Source organism: Staurois parvus, unplaced genomic scaffold, assembly GCF_062004578.1.
Source record: "Staurois parvus isolate SC_StPar_1 unplaced genomic scaffold, SC_StPar_1.0 ptg001396l, whole genome shotgun sequence".
Taxonomy (NCBI): Eukaryota; Metazoa; Chordata; class Amphibia; order Anura; family Ranidae; genus Staurois; species Staurois parvus.
Genome location: NW_028319192.1, coordinates 204,516 through 220,587, shown reverse-complemented (window position 1 = coordinate 220,587; position 16,072 = coordinate 204,516). Strand labels below are relative to the sequence as shown.

The 16,072-nt window shown below is 45.1% G+C and overlaps 1 pseudogene; it reads right to left on the bottom strand.

Annotated features, from left to right (window-relative positions):
- Positions 1–8,948: 8,948 nt before the first annotated feature.
- The window catches only part of LOC149436225 (uncharacterized), a 95,750-nt pseudogene continuing 88,626 nt past the window's right edge, over positions 8,949–16,072 (bottom strand).

Here is a 16,072-nt window from a genome sequence, read left to right as displayed (position 1 = left end):
TGATGAGTAGCTTTCTTCACCAGCGCAGTGAGGAAACTACTAACCAGCCGCAGCAGCAGCAGCAGCAGCAGCATCAGGTGGACCTGGAGCAGGACCTCAAACAACAGGCTTAGGCCTACTTGGACAGCACCCTGCCAACCGAGGTAGACAATCCCCTTGACTACTGGGCAACGAAACTTGACCTTTGGCCCCAACTAGCTGAATTTGCCCTTGAAAGGCTGTCATGCCCGGCCAGTAGCGTGGCATCGGAGCGCGTGTTTAGTGCGGCAGGATGTATTGCAACTCCGCGGAGGACACGACTGTCCACCCAAAGTGTGGAGAGACTGACGTTTGTGAAAATGAATCAGGCGTGGATTAGTCTGGATTTCAAACCACCAGTTCCTGACACAACTGACTAAATCCGCCATGAATCATGCCCCAAACATGTGCCACTTTCAGGTCTCCTCACACTGCTGGTGTGTTCCATTTTTTGTCATAGGGTGCTGGCAGATTACGGGCCTCCCATAGCTGCTGCCAGGCCCCTAATCTGCCATGGGCCCCTATACCGCCTCCTCATGCTGCTGCCAAGTCCAGAGTCTCTCATGGGTCCCTGTACGGCCTCCCATTGCTGCTGTCTCCATCGCCACACTCTGCCATGTGCCACTTTCAGGTCTCCTCACACTGCTGGTGTATTCCATTTTTTGTCATAGGGTGCTGGCAGATTACGGGCCTCCCATAGCTGCTGCCAGGCCCCTAATCTGCCATGGGCCCCTATACCGCCTCCTCATGCTGCTGCCAGGTCCAGAGTCTCTCATGGGTCCCTGTACGGCCTCCCATTGCTGCTGTCTCCATCGCCACACTCTGCCATGTGCCACTTTCAGGTCTCCTCACACTGCTGGTGGGTTCCATTTTTTGTCATAGGGTGCTGGCAGATTACGGGCCTCCCATAGCTGCTGCCAGGCCCCTAATCTGCCATGGGCCCCCGTACCGACTCCTCATGCTGCTGCCAGGCCCGTAATCTGTCATGGGCCCCTGTTGTCGCTTGTTGGCATATTCCGCTCGTTCAGATGCTCCTTCTCCTGCTACTCCTCTTCACGGATTCCGTCAGCAGTCTTTCTTGGAATCCGTTTCCAAGAGACAACAGTTTGCGAGCACGCACCAGACGGTGCAGAAACTGAACGTCCTCCTGTCCAAGTTGCTGCTGCCAGGCTCGTAATCTGTCATGCGCCCCTGTACCGCCTCCTCATGCTGCTGCCAGGTCCAGAGTGTGTCATGGGCCCCCGTACCGACTCCAAATGCTGCTGCCAGGCCCGTAATCTGTCATGGGCCCCTGTACCGCCTCCCCATGCTGCTGCCAGGTCCAGATTGTGTCATGGGTCCCTGTACGGCCTCCCATTGCTGCTGCCAGGCCTGTAATCTGCCATGGGCCCCCGTACCGACTCCTCATGCTGCTGCCAGGCCCGTAATCTGCCATGGGCCCCTGTACCGCCTCCTCATGCTGCTGCCAGGTCCAGAGTGTGTCATGGGTCCCTGTACGGCCTCCCATTGCTGCTGTCTCTATCGCCACACTCTGCCATGTGCCACTTTCAGGTCTCCTCACACTGCTGGTGGTTTCCATTTTTGTCATAGGGTGCTGTATGGCCTCCCATTGCTGCTGCCTCCACCGCCACACTGTGGCTCCACACTCTGGTTTTGGCCCCGTGACTGGCCAAATGAGTGAAGTGTGCGGTGATTCTAAGATCGACGGCACTCATCTGCATGTCATACTGCCTGACAGTATTATTTCTCTTCCCCAGCAGACTCCAAGGGCATTTAAATTAAAGGTACAGTGTTCAGCACTAATATTAAGTCTCTCTGAAGCCTAGAAACACCCTTTTTTAAGTTAAATTCACAGCGAATATATTCGACTCGAATCAAAATTTTTCCACGAATTCGCCAAATCAGTTGAATCGAATTTTTGAATACTTCGCTCATCTCTAATTATAATGCCAGCATTGCACCCACAGGGGCTGGACCCCCCATGTACAAGGGGCCTAAGAGATACCATCAACTTGTGTCCCATTCCACCAGACTCCTAGAACTGGAAGAGGACATTTTTGGAGGGATGTGTTGTAGAAGAACCCAGACCACGGTATTGTGCGGTGAAAATATCATCCAACTTTATTCATCATATATATGTGACACTTTAACAACAGAAGAAAAGAGATAGATTGTTTACATTTCAAGGATCTATTTATACCATTCCCACACAACAAGTCCATGTCACCATCTACAAGGTGAGAGGACCTGAAGGAGAACAAGACCATGACCACCAGGACCATCGCCTGACTGAAGCCATGCTCACATTTCTTTCTAATGCTGCTTCTATGGTCTACTCAGATACAGATTTGGCAGACGTACATTCATGTCTTCAAGGAGCTGATCAAACATGACCTGTGCTTGACCATCTTTTTTGGGGTCCAGAGGTGACATTAGGGGTCTGATAGACCTCTTGTGTTTCTTTAAAGAGGATCTGTGACCAGCAATATGTTATCACATGTGAGGCTATTAACACCCTATATGGCAATAATAAAGTTCAGAGAAAGAAAAGTGTAAAGTAACACACTCTAAATGAAAAAACACACAAAACACATTTTAAAGCCCCCAGTTCCCGTATACATGAGCAATTGCAAGGGTTGGGTGCGGTTATGTAGGAAAACATCAATCACACTACACATTGTACATATCTCTGCACACACCAGAGGGAGAGGAATAACTCTAGGGCCATCATTCATGGTTCACTATATAAACTGATGACCTGTAAAGGCTTTTAAAGCGCCACCTATGGACAATATTTGGTACTGAAGTTTGTCACCATTTAACAAATACGCACAATTTTTAAAGTTTGGCATGTTTGGTATCTATATACTTGATGCCAACCCAATATTTTACATTTCACCAAACAAATTGGGTCATATATTGTGTTTTTTGTGTATTAAAATGATCTTTCGTGGGATTTTTTTCCAGAAAATATGCATTTGATAAACAGCTGTGCTAATATCCTGTGACATAGAAAATGGGAACTACCACCATTATATTCTCCAGGGTCTCTGCTTCAGAAAACAAAACTTTTGTGGGTTTCAAGTAATCTTCTGTTCTAAAATGTGAATGTAATCATGTGCATAAAAAAGCAAAATCAACTCAGCAAAACACACAACAGCAACAATGTATAAAATTATCATCAAATCTATAGTAGGAACTAATGGCCTAAAAAGCAAAGCCACCATATTACTCAACCAAGTTCCAGCTAACCCCATCCAAGAAAATGGATCCCACTTCCCCCCACCCAGGTGACTGCTGGAACTCCTTTACCTTGTGTAGATATCTCCTTCTGAGATCCTCATGATCTAATATAAATGTACAACACTCTCTGACACCAGTTTGTAGACTCTGCATTGATCTTCTGAGAGATAGTCAGCCGCCATGCAGCTCTGTGACACCACCTTAGGTGATGGAGCCACTTCTGCTGTCAGCTCTGCTATACCATCAATGGTGTCATTGGTTATCTGATCCATGACTCCAGTACACCGGTTCATCTTACTTATCTTAGATTACTTAGATTCCCCATCCCGTCTATGAAGGGCTCACTGCATAAAACATCTCCACTCCAGAGAAAATGTTTCTTCTCACTGGAAGGCCAGGGGAGTATTGGGAGAAATTGAGGCTTTCCCTTACAGATATGGGGGAATGGGAACATGACCTAAAGTACAGCTATGGGTGGAATTGAAGGGAAGACATTTTAGGGTGCTCCTTCCACACAAGAAGCAATATATCTGGAATGACTAGGAATCCATTGGACCAATGGGGATTAAACATTCTGCAATACATTGAGACACCATGAAATGTTACTGGCCTGTGATTGGCTCTCCTATTGTTAGTGAAGTGAGACTCCCCTTGTCGGTGTCATTAATGGAAAGAAACCATGTGAAATGTTTCCCCCAAATCCAAAAAGGTGACCCCCTTGGGTAGGTACCCATCCTACTATTCCTGATATGAGTTTGTAGTCCCTGCTATACAGGAAACATGCGGGCGATCATTTACACCTTTTACAGCAGGACAGTAAATATCAGAACACAATTCAAACATCAGACCAACAGCAGGAAGTCTGCTAACTGAATGTGTAATGCAATCTGTCATTAGCATTCCCAGAGTTCCCTCTGCAACATAGTTGTATCAGCTGTTGGTCCTGTCTGTAGATCTGTTATTTTCCCACCTTCTGTAACAGGGTGACAACCCTGATCATTCTGCAGGAACATTACACAGCAGCGTTGTCACCCTGTACAGGGAAGTCTTAGATAGATTATAAGTAAGACACACAACAAGTAAAGCCCAACTTCAGCTAACGCTTCTACAGCAGTTACAGCAACAGGTTCTCTATAAGGTCCAACCCCCATATGAATGACAACTGACAGTTGTGAGCACCCCCAGCAGTGTTATAGGATTTGCCCCAACTCCTCCAACTGCCATTTTTCCCAAAAGACTTGGCCTTCTACAGAAAGTAGACAAAAAATATCTACTGGGAGGGACAACAAAAAATAAAACAATAGGAGACTCGGAAAAACAAAACCTGCTCTGCTAATGACAGATTTCATTATTAATGTCATTAGTGATTTTGCCCATAGTTACACTTTGGTGCCAACATTGTAATATTTCCAGGGAGAAGAAGTTTTCTTTACAAACTTTCCACCAAAAAGAGATGTGTGCACTCAGAGTGATTATTGTGAACCCCAATCAGAGGAATGTCAGTCCCCCGGAAGAAGTGGTAGGAATATGACCGCACACTCAGCACTTTGTAAGTTCAGATCTCTGGCAGTTGTATTGTGTGATTAGTCTATGGAGAGGAGTAATAGCTGGAAAGAGAAAACATGGAACAAGGATTTCTGATCTTCACCTGATGGAATCCCATTTGGCAGAACCACATGGAACACAAGTGGCCAGCTGGGCTTACGTTTTACTGCTGAATACATCCCCTAAATCAGCAGTAACTCAGTATTGGAAGGCCTGCATCAGCTTGGGATGTTGTTTTCTCACTGAACAGAGACTTCTTTCTAGCTGGTGTCACAGACACAGACCTGCCTGAAAGGTTGTCACCCATGAGATGATATCCTACAACCTCACAAACACCCCCTTTCCTCTCTATGATCACAATCTCATCACCTTCACAGTCTCCTCATCTTCAAACACTTATCCCTCCAATCAGCAATCACCTGCAGAGACCATCACAACTTGAACCCTTCTCCTTTCCACTCTGCAACTGACCAACTCTGACAGAATCTCTGCCCTGTCCTGCCCTGACCTGGCCACTGCTGTCTACAACAGTTCACTGTCATCTACACTGGACTCACTTGCTCCTCTAACATGAAGCATCAGGCCCCGCCCATTACAACCTTGGCAGACTGACAACACCAGAGATCTTAAACGACATAGTCGTGTGCTGGAGCGAATGTGGCGTAAAACCAAATCTCACCAAGCATTCACCCGATATAAATCTGCTTTCTTCACATACAATTCCTCCCTCCATGCTGCCAGACAAGCCTACTTTGTCACTCTCATCAATAGCTTGTCATCCAGTCCTCGTCGTCTCTTCTCTACTTCTAACTCTCAACTTTCTCCACCCCCACCCAGTACCTCACTCACTGCTCACGAGATTGCAAATCATTTCAAAAACAAGATTGATGCAATTCATAGGGACATCTCCACTGCACAGACATCCATCCCACTTAGCATACCTTATACTAAACCTCCCTCAACACTTTCCTCTTTTGACCTCGCTACTACCGAAGAGGTCACTAAGGTTTCCTCAGAAGCCCGTCTCACTACCTGCCCCCTAGATCCTGTCCCCTCACAACTACTACGGTCACCCTCTTCTTCCATCCTATGCTCCCTCACTCACATCTTCAATCTCTCCCTCTCTACTGGTGCCTTCCACTCCCCTCTAAAGCATGCGCACATCACTCCCATACTTAAAAAGCCCTCCCTGGACCCCACCAACTTGAACAACTTAAGACCCATCTCCCTGCTGCCATTTACCTCTAACCTATTACAACACTTAGTCTACAATCGCCTGAGCTCCTCCCACCTCACCGACAACAACCTTCTTGACCCTTTACAGTCTGGCTTTCCCTCACTACACTCCACTGAAACTACCCTACTAAACCTCACTAATGATCTACTAACTGCTAAAACCAATGGCCACTACTCCATACTCATCCCAACCAATGGTCACTACTCCGTACTCATCCCAACCAATGGTCACTACTCCGAACTCATCCCAACCAATGGTCACTACTCCGTACTCATCCCAACCAATGGTCACTACTCCGTACTCATCCCAACCAATGGTCACTACTCCGTACTCATCCCAACCAATGGTCACTACTCCGTACTCATCCCAACCAATGGCCACTACTCCGTACTCCTCCCAACCAATGGCCACTACTCCGTACTCCTCCCAAACAATGGCCACTACTCCGTACTCCTCCCAACCAATGGCCACTACTCCGTACTGATCCCAACCAATGGCCACTACTCCGTACTCATCCCAACCAATGGCCACTACTCCGTACTGATCCCAACCAATGGCCACTACTCCGTACTCATCCCAACCAATGGCCACTACTCCGTACTCATCCCAACCAATGGCCACTACTCCGTACTGATCCCAACCAATGGCCACTACTCCGTACTCATCCCAACCAATGGCCACTAATCCGTACTCATCCCAACCAATGGCCACTACTCCGTACTCATCCCAACCAATGGCCACTACTCCGTACTCATCCCAACCAATGGCCATTACTCCATATCTTACTACTTGACCTCTCTGCGGCTTTTGATACTGCTGACCAACCCCTCCTCCTAAAAAAAACTCGACTTTCTTGGCCTCCAAGATTCTGCTCTCTCCTTGTTCTCCTCCTACCTATCACAGAGCTTGTTGAGCATTACCTACAACTCTGCCGCCTCCTCTTCACTCCCTCTTTTTGTAGGGGTCCCACAAGGTTCCGTCCTTGGACCCCTACTCTTCTCCATCTACACCTCCTCCCTTGGTCACTTGATAAACTCCCATGGCTTTAAGTACCATCTCTATGCTGATGACACATAAATCTATCTTTCTACCCATCACCTCACCCCTTCAGTCTCCTCCTCACCTCACCCCTTCAGTCTCCTCCTCACCTCGCCCCTTCAGTCTCCTCTCGCATTACTAACCTACTAAGCTACATATCAGCATGGATGTCACTCCACTTCCTCAAACTCAATCTTTCCAAAACTGAGCTCTTAGTATTCCCTCCAGCCTGTGCCCTCTTCCCTGACTTCTCCATCAAGATCAATAACACAATCATCAGTCCCTCCCCTCATGCCAGGGTGCTAGGTGTAATCCTAGACTCCCATCTGTCCTTTCAGTCCCAAATCCAATCACTGTCCAAATCTTGTAGACTTCACCTCCGCAACAGCTCCAAGATATGGCCGTTCTTAACCTCGGAAACCACTAAGCAACATATTCACTCCCTTGTCATATATTGCCTTGACTATTCTAACTCCCTCATTATTGGCCAACCACATTGCAGGCTATCCCCTCTTCAGTCTATCATGAATGCTGCTGCCAGACTCATCCACCTTACTAACCATTCTGTATCAGCCACCCCTCTCTGCCAATCCCTCCACTGGCCTTCACTCAGTGTCCTCCAACCCTCTCTGCCAATCCCTTCACTGGCCTCCATTCAGTGTCCTCCACACCCTCCTGCCAATCCCTCCACTGACCTCCATTCATTGTCCCCTACCCCCCTCTGCCAATCCCTCCACTGGCTTCCCATTGCCCAAAGGATAAAATTCTAAACATTAACAATAACATATAAAGTCATTTAAATCTCCGCCCCAAATTACATCACCAATATTGTCTCTAAATATCACCCAAACCGTACTCTCCGCTCCTCGCACAACCTCCTGCTCTCTAGCTCCCTTGTCTCCTTCTCCCATGCTCATCTCCAGGACTTCTCCAGAGCTTCCCCCATCCTCTGGAATGCTCTACACCAATTTATCAGACTATCGCCTACTCTGCTCACTTTTAGGCGATCTCTGAAAACCTCTCTCTTCAGGGAAGCCTATCCTGCCCTCAGCTAATAATGGAATCTTCTACTCTTCCAACCAGTCCATCCCCCACAGTTACTACCTTTTGTACCACTAGCCCCTCCCTCCTAGATTGTAAGCTCCGAGGAGCAAGGCCCTCCTATCCCGCTTGTATTTAACTGTATTGTTGCTGTATTGTCTCCCATGATATTGTAAAGCGCTGAGCAAACTGTTGGCGCCATATTAATCCTGTATAATAATAATGAGAGGAGATGAAATGTGGAAAGAAAGCATTGATAATGGGAGAGGAGATGGAACAGGTAATGGGAGGAATGGACAAGGTGGGCTTAGCTGGAGACCTCAAGCCTGGCTGATCATGTATCAATAGTCAGAAGAACCTGGAATGGACTCTCCCACTGAGGCTTCAGAGACTTGGTAAGATGACAATAGACCCCATCCTAGTCTCTGGTACAGAGGCAGTGTTGGTCATGTATTACCTCAGGATCCAGAAATGAAGAAAATGCTTGGAAACACAACTCAGTTGCTGTATCATGAAAATGCATTACATGTTCATTCAAAGCTCCATAAAAAAGATAAAGATGAGAATCATGAGGGAAGCTGATCAGTTATTGATGCTTATCTTAAAAAAATTGTCAAAAGATAAAATATTTAAATCCCTTCTAGTTGTGTATTGATGGACATAAGCACTAAACTCAGTTCATCCAATCATTACATTCCAGTTTGCTCAGATTTTAGTTTGTTTCTTTTAAGGTAACATTTTATCTTCCCTTCTTCTTTAGCTTGTGGGATGACATTGGGGATGTGAAACTAACTTGTGAAACCTGAAACTTCTTTAATATCTCTTTTCATCCAGTATTTAATCTATGAAGAAATTTGTGAATCCTCCGGTGATAGATTAGACCGGCATTAACTGTAAAAGTTTTGTCACATTGAAAGCATTAATATGGCTTCTCTCCAGTGTGAATCCTCTGGTGTGTGATAAGACTTGACTTCTGTGTAAAAGCTTTATCACATTCAGAACACTGATATGACTTCTCTCCAGTGTGAATCCTCTGGTGTCTGATAAGATTTGACTTCACTGTAAAAGCTTTATCACATTCAGAACACTGATATGACTTCTCTCCAGTGTGACTCTTCTGGTGTGTGATAAGACTTGACTTCACTGTAAAAGCTTTATCACATTCAGAACATTGATATGACTTCTCCCCAGTGTGAATCCTCTGGTGTGTGATAAGACTTGACTTCACTGTAAAAGCTTTATCACATTCAGAACACTGATATGACTTCTCTCCAGTGTGAATCCTCTGGTGTGTGATAAGATCTGACTTCTGTGTAAAAGCTTTATCACATTCAGAACACTGATATGGCTTCTCTCCAGTGTGAATCCTCTGGTGTCTGATAAGATGTGACTTCCGTGTAAAAGCTTTATCACATTCAGAACACTGATATGACTTCTCTCCAGTGTGAATCCTCTTGTGTGTGATAAGATTTGACTTCTGAGTAAAAGCTTTATCACATTCAGAACACTGATATGACTTCTCTCCAGTGTGAACAATCTGGTGTGTGATAAGACTTGACTTCACTGAAAAAGCTTTAACACATTCAGAACACTGATATGGCTTCTCTCCAGTGTGAATCCTCTGGTGTGTGATAAGATTTGACTTCTGTGTAAAAGCTTTATCACATTCAGAACACTGATATGACTTCTCTCCAGTGTGAATCCTCTGGTGTGTGATAAGATTTGACTTCACTGTGAAAGCTTTATCACATTCAGAACACTGATATGACTTCTCTCCAGTGTGAACTCTTTGGTGTACTATAAGGTCTCTCTCGCTTGTAAAAGTTTTGTCACATTCAGAACAATGATATGACTTCTCTCCATTGTGAACCTTCTGGTGTGTGATATATTTTCTCTCCATTGTAAAATCTCCAAACAAGAAGTAGTTTGAAATGACTCCTCTTATGTATACTGGGGTTGGACTTTATTGTAAAGCCATTGTCACTTCCAGAACACTGAAATTCCTTTTCTCCTGTTGTCCTCTGAGGCTGGATCAATGTGGAAGAGGATCCAAACCATGACTTTTAGAACACAGATATGACTTGTACCCTGTATGAATCCTCCAGTGAGCTGCAATAAAGACTTTCAATCAATTAAGACACCCATATGTCTTGTTTTCCATGTGACTCAGATATATTTATGAAGACCAACATGACCGAAAACTTGGCTCATCAATCCACCTGTACAAAAAAAAAAAATTAAAATTCTATATAAAGGGCTACATAAAGTTGCTTTCTAATTTTAATGTTCATTACTAAATATATCTTATGAATAGAAAGAATATGTACAGAATTATCTACTTTTTTTTTAATCAAATAGATTTTATTAAGAAAGTTTATAAGTGCGCACAGTATTCCCAACATTCAGCCCAGACAATGGAGTCATACATTCTCACGTATAGGCAGTTGTGGCACTGTTACAGATCATACAGAACAATAACTTGCTTTGTCTATGGTGTCACTTTTACCTTTTATAAACAAATGAACAGAGAAAAGAAGAAACAGCCTAGAACAATTCAGCTGTACACGGCAAGTAACTCCCCCCAGTACATACATAGATAGCTGACACCGATCAATGGGGCCTGTGTCTCCAGGATCATACCCCAAGTATGGGTCTCCCATGTAGTCACCATTCAGTAGGATACAACTGGCTCGTTCTCCTTCTATGGGGCTAAAAAAGCTAAAATGTTTAAAACCTATGATGTTAATGTGGAGATCACCTGCTCAATCCACTGGTGTCTGCTGGGAGTTTGAGATGATAGCCAAGATCGGGATATTTTTTATGGTCAAGCAGCCTCACTATTGCTATATGACTTGTAATAGAAGGAGGTGTAAATAATTCCTCCTCTATTGACACCAAGAGGCACACCCGAGGAATATTGAATACCAACATTACAAAACTGGTCATATTGTTCCACTTTTTGAATGATTTTGGACATCTCCAAAACATGTGTATCAAATCCCCGACATCACCGCTACAATTGGGGTCATAAGGGGAAATCCCTCCTGTCCTAGCTGAACAATTGAGCTGGAGTCCTGAAAGCTCTATGCAAAAGAAATGACTGAGTTTCTGTGAAGAGGACAGAGAGATGAGAGGTATGGAGGTCACAATCACCTCCCACCACTCTCTCTTATTTTCTCTGTTTCCCATTTCTTTCTATAAGTCTTCAGTAAGAGTCAAAAGACGGGAATAAATATATGAGAGATCATGCCTTTCCCACTGGTGCCATCTGAAGCCCATTAACAAGTGTGAGAGTGTCAGGAATGGACTTGCCAATGGTGATGGGACTCACCTGCCTTGTGGGCTGCAGTACCAGGGCTTGCCAGCGGGTGCTCTCAGCAACCAGAGACTCACTCCTGCAATCGGCCATCACCTGAGGCTGATTGCAGGAGGTGTATTTAAGGAATGGCCGGGCCTGTGATCAGTGCCTTGATGTATGTTTCCCATGAGCCCCTGTATCTTGTTATCTGTGCCTGCTTTGATCCTGATCCTGTTGACTGTCTCCTGCACTGACCCCTGGCTCTTTACATGACTACTCTCTGCCTGCTCTTCCTGTACCTACCTGCCTGATAGTTACCGACCCGGCCTGCCTGACTATGCTTGTGTTCCCACACATATTGGGACTAGCTTAAGGTTTGGTTTTGCACTGTGTGTTCTGTGTATTGTGTAACCTTAAATAAATTATATTACTTTTACACCATCCTTGAGCCTGCGTTTCCCTGTGTCAGTCCACACATCTCTGGTCATACCTGGAGCCCTGACAGAGAGTGATGTGAAGTCTGTATCTGATGGAAGTAGCAACCGATGGATGGGATCTAATGTGTCTACTAAGTCCCACCTGGTAAGATGTTGAAGTTGGGCAGCTATAAAATACAGTCTAACATTTGGTATTGCTAGGCCTCCTTGGTCTTCACCATACTGTAGAGTAGTGAGTGTGATTCTAGCTGACGGCTTCTTCTAAATGAGTTCCCCAAACTGGGAGTCTATACTGGAGAACCACTTACGAGGTGTCCACATGGGAGAATTGTGGAGTATATAGAGGAATTGTGGGGTCCATATCTTCTCTTGTTCATAGATTTTATTGGAAAGAGATAATAGTTTTACAAGGAGCTCATAACAATGTGATTGCAGGACTCACCAACAGTAAGTCAGAAGGGGTACAACCCTTAGAGGTAACGTACAGGTTGTAATTTGTACAGTACAAATAATATCTTCATACATTAAAGTGGAGTTCCAGTGAAAATAAAAAAAAATAAAAGTCAGCAGCTGCAAAAACTGTAGCTGCTGACTTTTAAAAGACGGGCACTTACCTGTCCCTCGATCTCGTGGTGTCCTCCCCGCAGCCCGTTTCACCGGCCGCCCTGTGTTTCCAGTGCCGGCATCTTCAGTGTGGGCACCCAGCTGTGACAGCTTGCGGCTTCACATCCGGGTGCCCACTGAGCATGTGCGAGTATCTCTGTGCTTTGTGAATGGTCCTGTAGTCTTCTAGGACCTTTCATGTGTCCCAGAAGACTACAGGGAGGGAGGGGGGAGGACAACTTCCGCTTCTGATCACCTAGGTGATTGCAGCAGAAGTGGGAGCGGGTACCTGTCAATTTCGGTTATCCTCCCAAAAGGTGCCAGTGGGGTCCTTAATCACTTGCCTACCAGGCACTTATACCCCCTTCCTTACCAGGCCAATTTTAAACTTTCAGCTTTGCCACACTCTAAATGACAATTGTGCGGTCATGCAACATTGTACTCATTTTTATCTTTTTTTTTACACAAATAGAGCTTTCTTTTGGTGGTCTTTACTCCCCGCTGGGTGTTTTATTTTTTGTGCTATAAACAAAAAAAGAGCAAAAAATGTAAAAAAAAAAAAGTCACTTTGTTTCTTTTATAACATTTTGCAAACAGGTAATTTGTCTCCTTCACTGATGTGCACTGATAGGCAGCACTGATGAGGCAACACTAATGAGGCGGCACTGATAGGTGCCAGTGGGGTCCTTAACCACTTGCCTACCAGGCACTTATACCCCCTTCCTTACTAGGCCAATTTTCAGCGTTGTCACATTATAAATGACAATTGCGCGGTCATGCAACATTGTACTCGTTTGAAAATATTATCTTTTTTTTACACAAATAGAGCTTTCTTTTGGTGGTCTTTACTCCCCGCTGGCTGTTTTATTTTTTGCGCTATAAACAAAAAAAGAGCAAAAAAATTGAAATAAAAGTTTCTTTGTTTCTATTAAAATATTTAGCAAACAGGTAATTTTTCTCCTTCACTGATGTGCGTTGATGAGGCTGCACTGATAGGCAGCACTGATAGGCAGCACTAATGATGGGTACTGATAGTTGTCACTGATTGGCAGCACTGCTGGGCACTGACGGGCGGCACTGGTGGGCTGCACTGGTGGGCAAAGGTGGGTGGCACTGCTGGGCACTTGTGGGCAGAACTGGTGGGTGGCGCTGCTGGGCACCGATCCTCAGGGCACTGATCATAAGTGCCCTGATGATCCCTCCTCTGACAACTGCTGGCAGTACCTTCCTCATGCTCTGACAGTGTGAGGAAAGTGCAGCTGAGCACCGGCAACTGCAATTCCCGATGACCAGCATGTCATAGAACACAGTGATCATGGAGATCGCCAGGTTCATGCCCCCGGGGGCATGCAGGAGAGCGCATTCTGGGAGGACATCATATGAGATTTCTACATGGCAAATAATTTCCTATCAGGTGTAGTAGAGTCATAGAAATCCAACAGACCCAACAGTCATGACATGCATGATTGGAGAGAGGAAAACATATAAAGAAGTGCAGAAAATGATCGGCTGCTCAGCTAAAATGATGGCAAATGCTTTAAAATGGCAACCAAAACCTGAAAGACGAGGAAGAAAGCGAAAAACTACCATTGGAATGGATAGAAGAATAGCCAAAATGGGGCGGACTCAGCCAACAATCAGCTCCAGGAAGATGAAAGAAGGTGTGACGTTCCCTGTGAGGACTGTTACAATTAGAAGACGCCGATGTGAAGCCAAGCTATCTGCAAGAAGTCCCCGCAAAGTCCCACTGTTGGGAAAAAGACGTGTGCTGAAGAGGTTACAATCTGCCAAAGAGCACATTGACCGGCCTAAAGAGAAATGGCGCAACATTTTGTGGACTGATGAAAGTAAGATTGTTCTTTTTGGGTCTAGTGGGTGGAGACTGTTTGTCAGACGACCCCCAAACACTGAATTCAAGCCACAGTACACTGTGAAGACAGTGAAGCATGGTGGTGCAAGCATCATGATATGGGGATGTTTCTCATACTACGGTGTTGGGCCTATTTATCGCATACCAGGGATCATGGATCAGTTTGAATACATCAGAATACTTGAAGAGGTCATGCTGCCTTATGCTGAAGAGGAAATGCCCTTGAAATGGGTGTTCCAACAAGACAACGACCCCAAACACACCAGTAAACGTGCAACATCTTGGTTCCAGACCAACAAGATGGACGTTAAGGAGTGGCCAGCCCAATCCCCGGATCTTCATCCAATAGAAAACTTGTGGGGTGACATCAAAAATGCCGTTTCTGAGGCCAAACCAAGAAATAGAGAAGAACTGTGGAATGTGGTCCAATCATCCTGGGCTGGAATACCTGATCACAGGGGCCAGAAGTTGGGTGACTCCATGCAACACAGATGTACAGCAGTTCTCAGAAACAGTGCGACTACAACCAAATATTCATGAAGTCATTCAAAGGAAAGCAAAATATTCAAACATTTCTCAGTCTATATATTTTTTTAGAGGAACAACACAAATTTGATGTATTTTCTTCATGTTGTGATTTGGAATAGAATGTGTCGTGTTCCCAATGCATTTGTGTGGATGGAAATAAAAGCTATTAGAAGGATTTTTAGCTTTATTCACTTTTTCCAACACACTGCTATTATTTTGAACACAACTGTATATGGTATGAAGTGTAAGGTGGTGGAGCTGGTAGCTGTGTATATAAAGGTGGAAATCAAACCTCTGACATGGGGGTCACATTTACATATGTTATGTGACAGTAGGCAGGTGAAATCACCTGGTTGCGTCCTGGATGGACGATACATTTGTCCAAGGTTTAGACTATATGGGGATTTGTTCCACTAGGGGGGAAGCGCTGAGTCTTTCAGCACTGAGGTAATGAGCCCAGCTGAAGATAGTGCGCTCATTAAGGCCTTTATAAAACTTCCCAGCCTGCTTAGGGAGTTGCTCCATCCTGGAACCAGATCTGTGCCTGAACTGACTGGGGACAACATCCTATCTGTGTGCAGTGAGACAAAAGCCTGTGTGGCTAAGCCTCCAACTAACAGGGGCTAGGTATAGCATCAGGGTATACCTGGTGGGTAGCTAGGGAAGCTATGTTGTACAGTAAGTATCCAAGTTGGCCAGGATTTGATGTTTCTTATTTTTTTTTTACGTTTTTCTGTAAATATTGTAAATAAACTGCACCTTTTTGTTTTTTTCACCTCCACTGTTGTGCTGTGCCTGTGTTTTGTGTTGTGCACCCATCCAGGGGGTCACACACACCCGCTGCCGAGCGAACCCCGTTACAATGTTCAAACCTTGTCATGTCTGGGAGGGAGGGGGTTGGTGTGTAAGTGGGAGGAACAAAAGTGATTGATCTGAAGATATCTAAAAAGTTCAGGTCTAGATATATTGTGGGAGTCACATAGGGTTTGGAAGGGTATAAAGGAGTCTGGTGCTGTGAAATTGTAAGTTTGAACTAGACTAGCTCTAGGACAAGCATGAAAAGAAGATGGAGGCATCCATGCCGGATAAAAGCCTGGATTGAGGAGGTATGCCATGAGTGGGTTATGGGGTGACTGTAAGGTGTATCAGAACTTTAGACTGTCCCAGATAGATGGGTAGTGTGACGGAGCGTAGGCAGGACAGAACACACAGAG